We start from the raw sequence: 9,488 nt of genomic DNA, 5'->3' as shown, positions 1-9,488 counted from the left end.
CCAAGCGGGGACTTTAAATCTGCAGGTTAGCTTCAGTGGGAACTTTTTGTATTTCTTTTAGCATCTTTCAGTAATTGGCAGGTGGTGGCACAGTGGCTAGCGCTGCTTCCTTTATAACTCTACACTCTTAAAAAGTAAAGGTGCCAATGGTGTTCTTCAGAGCAGTGCCATTGAGGAATCATTTTTGGTTTCCAAAATCCTTTAAGAGGCTCCATAAATGGAGCCTAACAGATCTCTGAAATATCAGTGGGCTCCTGAGTTTCAAAAGGGACACTGCACATAATCACACAGGCCAGGTCTGAGTTTTATTGATCGCATGTATCCTGCTAGGTGGTCTTCCACACTTTAAAGATCTCTGTTAGGCCCACACATTAGGAACCTTTTTACAGTCCAAAGAATCAGTTTCATCCATCCATTATCCAACCCGCTATATCCTAACACAGGGTCACGGAGGTCTGCTGGAGCCAATCCCAGCCAGCACAGGGCGTAAGGCAGGAACAAATCCCAGGCTGGGCACCAGCCCACCGCAGGGCACACACTAGGGACAATTTAGGATCACCAAGGCACATAACTTGCATGTCTTTGGGCTGTGGGACAAAACCCAACGCAGACATGGGGAGAACATGCAAACTCCACGCAGGGAGGACAGGGGAAGCAAACCCGGGTCTCCTTACTGCGAGGCAGCAGCGCTACCTACTGCGCCACCATGCCGTCCGAATCAGCTTCATCGTTTTGTTAATCAATGGGTCAATGAGGAAGCACACAACCCCATGAAGTGCCATTAAATAGCCATTCATTTTAAGTGATTCCCAGTTCGGTGTGTGTGTGTGTTTGTGTGTTTGTGTCCTCTGTGGATTTTTTTCTGATCACTTGGTTTTCTTGCATATTCCAAAGATTTGTCCATCCATCCATCCATTATCTAACCCACTACATTCTAACGACAATGTCACAGGGGTCTGCTGGAGCCAATTCCAAAGATTTGTGTGTTAGCTTACCTGTAAATGTACTTAGTGGTGGACTGGCACCTCACTCTTGCTTTCTTCCTGCCTTGCTGCCTAGATAGGCTCCCTCAGGTTTTGGTGCTATAAGTCCATGCACAGGGTCTGTAAGGGAGGCAGAAAGGTTTTTGTTTCAATTCAATGCATTTTATGTAGCAAGCTTCCCATCATGCTGATATTCAAATGCGTGGTTAGCACAAAAATGAACACTCAATAAAACCAAAACAACAGAAAGCACAAACCCGTAGTTGCGATAAATACAAGTCTCTTAACATTCTTAAACCCGCTTAGTCAGTTTCAGGCTGCCATCGACCACAGGGCAGAAACGAACCCGAGCAAGCCGACAGGTTCTACTCACACACCTTCACAAATCACAACGATAAAATGTGCAGCTTTGGAAGTGTGGAAGGAAAACCCAGGCGGACATGGGAAGAGCATGCAAACTTCACACAGACCACTATTGGGCGCAGAAGTTGAGCCAAACACTTGATAACCATAGGGCTGCTGGGCTAACCACCGCGCCACTCTGTTTTTGATTAAAGTCTTCCTCAATTCAGAATCACAAAAGGAATCTTACCTGCACGTCTCTGAGGGTGTGGGAGGAAAACCGAGGCAGGCACGGGGGGAACATGCAAAGGTCACGCAGACCACTATACAGAACCTGCTAACCAAAAGGCTGCCCTGCTAACTGCTGCACCACTCTGTTTTTAATTTAACTCTTTCAATCCATCAGCCTAGCAATTCACCCCTCCAATTTGGACCACCTATTCCACTTTATGGTCACACATGTCTATGCCATAATAAATAATGAATTACTGTTATATTTCAGCCAGGGTTCCTCTGTCTGGGGATCACATCTTTGTTTTCTGTCTGTTTGATTCTTTTGTTTTAATGATACTACAGATCTGAAATTCCATATAAATTTTATGAGTCTGTGGTGTCGTTTGGTTTCTTCGTGTATACGCTGCCTTTGTTATGTGCCTTGTGTTTAGTGGGTGGCCACCTGACCATAACCACCACAGACTGGCCTGTAAATCCAGAGGGTGCTGGCGGTTCATTCTGGATGTGCTCCGGAGTTTTGGTGAGTCTCCTTTTGTTTTTGTTTTATTGCTGTGATTTCCTGGATTTTAGACCACCTCACCTCGGATGATTGTGTTCCAGGACTTTGTTCCTCCTGGATTGCCTTTTCTGGCAGCTCCTTTATGTATTTGGTGCTCTTTGGAGCTTCACAGTATAGCAGAGCATTTTGTGAGAATTAACTCTTTTATTTTATGAAGATCCTGCCTGTGCCCTTACATTTAGCCAGGGTTTGACAGGAAATCCCCCTCTAATGGACATTTTTGGAAGTGTTTTTGGAATTTACTTTCTTTGGAAACTCCTAGTAATAACAATTTTATTCGAACAAATCAACACATTCAAAGTAAATCAAATGTTCTTACTGTGGCTGTTGACAGTCGAGACCACTAAAATCTCCCGTGTCAGATTTATTACTAGCAGACCAGACCAATCTATTAGCGCCTGCACAGTTGCCATAATGGCTCTTTCTTCTGAATTCCTTGTGATTTTATTTCAAACAAAACATTTTAACCTCGCGTTACGGGTTCAGGGTTACTATCTGCGTGGAGTTTACAGTTGTGCTTGAAAGTTTGTGAACCCTTTAGAATTTTCTATATTTCTGCATAAATATGACCTAAAACATCATCAGATTTTCACTCAAGTCCTAAAAGTAGATAAAGAGAAACCAGTTAAACAAATGAGACAAAAATATTATACTTGGTCATTTATTTATTAAGGAAAATGATTGAATATTACATATTTGGGTATTTATTGCTCATTCCTCCATACAGAACAGCTTCAACTCTGGGATGTTGGTGGGTTTCCTCACATGAACTGCTCGCTTCAGGTCCTTCCACAACATTTCAATTGGATTAAGGTCAGGACTTTGACTTGGCCATTCCAAAACATTCACTTTATTCTTCTTTCACCATTCTTTGGTAGAACGACTTATGTGCTTAGGGTCGTTGTCTTGCTGCATGACCCACCTTCTCTTGAGATTCAGTTCATGGACAGATGTCCTGACGTTTTCCTTTAGAATTCTCTGATATAATTCAGAATTCATTGTTCCATCAATGAAGGCAAGCCGTCCTTGCCCAGATGCAGCACAACAGACCCAAGCCATGATACTACCACCACCATGTTTCACAGATGAGATGAAGTTCTTATGCTGGAATGCAGTGTTTTTCTTTCTCCAAACATAACGCTTTTCATTTAAACCAAAAAGTTCTATTTTGGTCTCATCCGTCCATAAAACATTCTTCCAATAGCCTTCTGGTTTGTCCACGTGATCTTTAGCAAACTGCAGACAAGCAACAATGTTTTTTCTGGAGAGTAGTGGCTTTCTCCTTGCAACCCTACCATGCACACCATTGTTGTTCAGTGTTCTCCTGATGGTGGACTCATGAACATGAACATTAGCCAATGTGAGAGAGGCCTTCAGTTGCTTAGAAGTCACCCTGGGGTCCTTTGTGACCTCGCCGACTATTACACGTGTGTCTTGCTCTTGAAGTGATCTTTGTTGGTCGACCACTCCTGGGGAGGGTAACAATGTTCTTGAATTTCCTCCATTTGTACACAATCTGCCTGACTGTGGATTGGTGGAGTCCAAACTCTTTAGAGATGGTTTTGTAACCTTCTCCAGCCTGATGAGCATCAACAACTCTTTTTGTGAGGTCCTCAGAAATCCCCTTTGTTCGTGTCATGATACACTTCCACAAACATGTGTTGTGAAGAGCAGACTTTGATAGATCCTGTTCTTTAAATAACACAGGGTGCCCACTCACACCTGATTGGCATCCCATTGACTGAAAACACCCGACTCGAATTTCACCTTCAAACTAACTGATCATCCTTGAGGTTCATATACTTTTACCACTCACAGATATGTAATATTCAATCATTTTCCTTAATAAATTAATGACCAAATATAATATTTTTGTCTCATTTGTTTAACTGGTTGTTTAACTGGTAGGACTTGAAGGAAGATCTGATGATGTTTTAAGTCATATTTATGCAGAAATATAGAAAATTCTAAAGGGTTCACAAACTTTCAAGCACAAATGTATGTGTTTTCACTTTGTGTGCGTCGACGTCCTTCTCACATTAAAAAGACACACACATTCTGTTAATGGGGGACTCTAAGTTGGCCTGTGGGGTAACACTAGACAGTGTCGGAGGTTCTAGCTTGCCTTGCCTGGGGGTGTCAAGGGGGGGGGTGTTCAAGTGCACTGATATACAAGGTTTTACAGATTTAAGGGGGGACGCAGACTGCAGCTCATGCTAACACCTCTGAATGTGCACCTTGTCTGATTAGATGATCTATCCCAGACCCAGCAGCTGTTCCTCCCTGGCTGGGGTTCACCTTCTTTATTGTACATTTTTGATTTATTTGTTTATGTTACTATTGTGTTTGTTTACGATTAGTGTTATATTTTACACTTTATGTCTTTGTTATGTGCCCTGTGTTTTATGGGTGGTTCCCCATGAGGCGGGGCCACCTGCTCATCACTGTAGTGGACAGCCTTCAGCCCTGTGATGGACAAGCCACACTTCCTGGTGGTTCATTGGAATGTGCCTGGGAGTTGGCGAGTTATTCTTGTGATTTCTGCGTTTATTGTGATTTTCTTGAGCTCTGTATTTCGACTATCCTTTGCATTTGTGATTTGGATGCGTTTGCCTTCGTTTATCTTTGCCCTTTCAGGCAATTCCCTTTTCCTTCTGTGCTCCATGGAGCTGGCTTTTCTACAGAACATTTTTGGAAGGATAAATATTTTGTTTTGTTTTCTAAAAGTCATGTGTTTGCCCTTATTACTAGCCAGGCTTTGGTGGTAAATTCACCCCAAGTGGGCATTTTTGGAAGTTTTTGGAAGTTTTGAATTATGGAACCGTCTGTTAGAGTTACCAGCAGGACACCCAGCTTCAAAGAGTGGCAACCATGAAAGACAAGAATGACGCGCCCATGAGAAGGCCCTGAGTTCTGTAACTGGAGGTGACTTTGATCCACTCGCCCGAGGTCACACCTTCCTTTAAAAATCTCTGTGCTCTCTTTGAAAGCTGAGGACCCCTCTCTGAAGTCTCAAAGCTGACGAGCCACTCTCTCTTTGGGGACTTGAAAGCCGAGATCCACTCTCCCAGTCTGAGTAGACAGAGAAGCGACCATTGCGATTGAGACTGCTTGAAGAAGGCAACTTCAGCATCTAATCTCTTGTGCCAGAGGGAGGAACACATTACCTGTGAAGTTGCAGAGGACACGATAAAGAGCCTAAGTGGGGAAAGTGGGAGGAGTGGTGGCTCTGAGGTTAAGGATCTGCGCTGGTATCCTGAAGGTTGCCGGTTCGAATCCCTGAAGGCCCTTAACCTTCAATTGCTCCAGGGGTGCTGTACGATAGCTGACCCTGTGCTCTGTATGCGAAAATTAATAAATTCCTAATATAAGGAATTGTATAAGGTGAAATAAAGAACAAAAAAAAAAAATCTCAGAACATCACATACAAAGGACTACATCTCAAAGAGAAAGAGTCCACTCCAGAACAACCATCCACTTGAACCCGCAACAGCAACACAACATTGGACATCAGAACCCTGGTATCGCGAAATTGTTTATGTGTGCCAAGATAAATCAGAACTCTGAATTGCTGGCCACTCGATGTTATGTGTTTGTCTCTCTGTATTCTGTGTCATATATCAATATACAGTAATATGAAAAAGTTTGGGAACCCCTCTCAGCCTTCATAATAATTGACTCTCCTTTCAACCAGAAAGATAACAGTGGTATGTCTTTCATTTCTTAGGAACATCTGAGTACTGCGGTGTTTTAGTGACGCAGTATTTAGTTGTATGAAATTAAGTCAAACGTGAAAAGCTGGCTGTGCACAAATGTGGGTCCCCTTGTCATTGTGCTGATTTGAATGCCTGTCACTGCTCAATGCTGATTACTTGGTATGATGAGCTCATTAAGCCTTGAACTTCACAGACAGGAGTGTCCAGTCATGAGTAGTAAAAGGTATTTAAGGTGGTCAATTGCAAGTTGTGCTTCCTTCCCTTTGACTCTCCTCTGAAGAGTGACAGACAGCATGTGATCCTCAAAGCAACTCTCAAAAGATCTGAAAACAAAGATTGTTGAGTCTCATGGTTTAGTGGAAGGCTACAAAAAGCCATCTCAGAGGTTTCAACTGTCAGTTTCAACTGTGAGGAAAGGAATCAGGAAATGGAAGGCCACAGGCACAGTTGCTGTTAAACCCAGCAGGTCTGGCAGGCCAAGAAAAATACAGGAGCGGCATATGGACAGGATTGTGAGAATGGTTACAGACAACCCACAGATCACCTCCAAAGACCTGCAAGAACATCTCGCTGCAGATGGTGTATCTGTACATCGTTCTACAATTCAGTGCAATTTGTACAAAGAACATCTGTATGGCAGGGTGATGAGAAAGAAGCCCTTTCTGCATTCACGCCACAAACAGAGTCGCTTGTTGTATGCAACTGCCCATTTACACAAGCCAGATTCATTTTGGAATAAAGTGCTTTGGACGGATGAGACAAAAATGGAGTTATTTGGTCAGAACAAAAAACGCTTTGCATGGCGGAAGAAGAACACCGCATTCCAAAAAAAAAAACATCTGCGACCTCCTGTCAAATTTGGTGGAGGTTCCATCATGCTGTGCGGCTGTGTTGCTAGTTCTGGGACTGGGGCCTTTGTTAAAGTTGAGGGTCGGATGAATTCAAACCAATATCAACATATTCTTCAGGATAATGTTCAAGCATCAGTCACAAAGTTGAAGTTATGCAGGGGTTGGATATTCCAACAAGACAATGACGCCAAAACACAGTTTGAAATCAACAAAGGCATTCATGCAGAGGGAGAAGTACAATGTTCTGGAATGGCCGTCACAGTCCCCTGACTTGAATATCATCGAAAATCTATGGGATGATTTGAAGCAGGCTGTCCATCAAATTGAACTGAACTGGAGAGATTTTGTATGAAGAATGGTGAGAAATACCTCCATCCAGAATCCAGACACTCATCAAAGGCTACAGGAGGACAGCGTCGAGAGGCTCAAAGGAGCAAAAGGAGGCTCAGCTAAGTATTGATGTCATATCTCTGTTGGGTGCCCAAATTTATGCCCCTGTCTAATTTTATTATGATGCATATTGCATATTTTCTGTTAATCGAATAAACTTAATGTCACTGCTGAAATACGACTGTGTCCATAAGGCATGTCAGGAAGTTGCTACTTTGAAAGCTTAGCCAATGAGAAACAAAAACCCAAAGAATTAAGAAGGGTTCCCAGACTTTTTCATATGACTGTATACAGTTATCATATTGCTATAATCCTCATATTTACTAATAAATTTATTCAACATGATCGGGAGTTTATGGGGGACCCCCACTTATTACATTATCTGACATGATTGGGACTTCATGGTGAAAGCCCGATCTAATCCGTGAAGTAGTTCTCGTGTGAAAGGCGGACAGACAGACAGACTTTGGATTTTATATACAGCGAGATATTTGAGGATATGCTCTGCCTTGTCCCTTGTGTTTTGTAGGTGGTTTGCCAAGAGGCAGGACCACCTGTCTGTCACTGTTGAGAGTCTGCCCCCAGTCCTCTAAAGGCTCATGGGAATTGCTGTCCCTCACTGTACATTGTATGCAGTTGGTGTTGGTGAGTTCTGCTCTTTATGTTTAGTGTTAACCTGCGGATATTCTGACCTTTTTTTTTGGCTTCCCTTAAGGATTTTGACTTTTCATGAATGTGCTGGGACTTTGCCTTTTAGGGAATCTCCTTGTGCCTCTTTTTTTGCACTTGGAATTTGTTTCTTTGTAATGGATATGTTTTTGAAAATAAATCTTTCATTTCTAAAGATGACTTGCTTGCCCCAGAGGTTTATGGTCACCCCCCTCCAGGTGGGGCTCTTATAAGTTTGCAGGAGCATTATTTTCTGGTTCTCCCTGTTTAGGGCCTGTTGGCTTAGCTAGCAGAGAGTATTGAGGAGTGGCTGGATTCAGGTGGGCCTCTGCTGGGCTAGCCCGATTAGGATTCTGGCCTGCTACCTACTCTTCTTTTAGAAGGCCTTGCCCAATCACAACAATAACTTATTCTTCGTTTTTTTCTCCGGTTCCCCCAAAACTTACATATTATGTCAAATGAGGGCTGCAAACTGACTGCCTTGAGTTCTTGTGCCCTGTCAAATGTCCCAGCCTAACGCTGCCGGGATCAGGTTCTCACTCCTGAGTGCCAAAATCGAATGAAAGGGTTAAAATATTGAATAATGAACATGTGGGAGGATAAAAATGTGGCTGAACAATGTCAGTTTGTAAAAGTTTATTAAATGGGATGGTGCAACCAGTAAAACGTTGCTGCCTCTCTCCGGTTGGACTGGTTTTGTTGCGCCCGCTGTGTAAATATGTTAGTGTCTATTTATGACCTACAATATCAGTTTGATTGGCGACTCTGCTCTCTTTGAAATAAAGGCGACAGAGAGCGATAAGAGCATAAGGAATCTGACAAACGAGCGGAGACCATTCAGTCCATCAAGCCCGTTTCTTTAGCTAGTAGCTAAACTGTACCAACATCTCACCCAGAGTCTTCTTAAAAGTTCTCAAGGTTTCTGCATCAGATCCAAGTCTCGCTAGTTTGTTTCAAGGTCCCACAACTCTTAGCGTAAAGAAGGGCTTCATGGCTTCACTTTTAAATGCATGTCCCATTCATTTCCAGTAATGACATTATAGGCTCCCAAAAGAACCATCCACAAGAAGATTCCAGAAAGAAAGTTTTATTATACACTCTGCAAAATCTTGTGGAAAGGAAAGTGGGAGGAGAGGGGACTCCATATTAATATCCAGGCTTTTGGAGGTGACCAACCACCCAATGGCGACTCTAGCAGAGCTTCAGAAGTCCTCTGCTGAAATAGGAGAATCTGTCAGAAGGACGTCAACCTCAGCAGCAATCCATCAGTTAGGCGTTTATGGCAGACTGGTTAGACGGAAGCCCCCTTGAGTGAAATGCATATGACAGTTTAAAGGACACTGAGAGCAGGAGAAGGAAAATTCACTGGTCTGATGAGACAAAAAATTGAACGCTTTGGGCAGAACTTCAAGTATGGTGTCTGACGAAGACCTGGCACTGCTCATCACCTGCCTAATACCATCCCTACGATGAAGCACGGTGGCGTTTGTTTCTCAGTGGCAGGGAGACTAGACGGAATTGAGGAAAGGATGAGTGAAGCCAAATACAGGGAGGTCCTTAAACAAAACCCGCCTCCGAGAGCACACCAACCCCAGACTGGGACGACGGGTCACCTATCATCACGACAATGACCCGAAGAAATTGGCAGGACAATGCTGGGGTGGCTTTGGGACGAGTCTCGGAGTGTCCTTGAGTGGCCCAGACTGAAACCCCAGAAAACACGTTTGGGGAGACCTGAAGTTTA

Source organism: Polypterus senegalus, chromosome 18 (assembly GCF_016835505.1).
Source record: "Polypterus senegalus isolate Bchr_013 chromosome 18, ASM1683550v1, whole genome shotgun sequence".
NCBI lineage: Eukaryota > Metazoa > Chordata > Cladistia > Polypteriformes > Polypteridae > Polypterus > Polypterus senegalus.
This window is presented reverse-complemented; position numbering follows the sequence as displayed.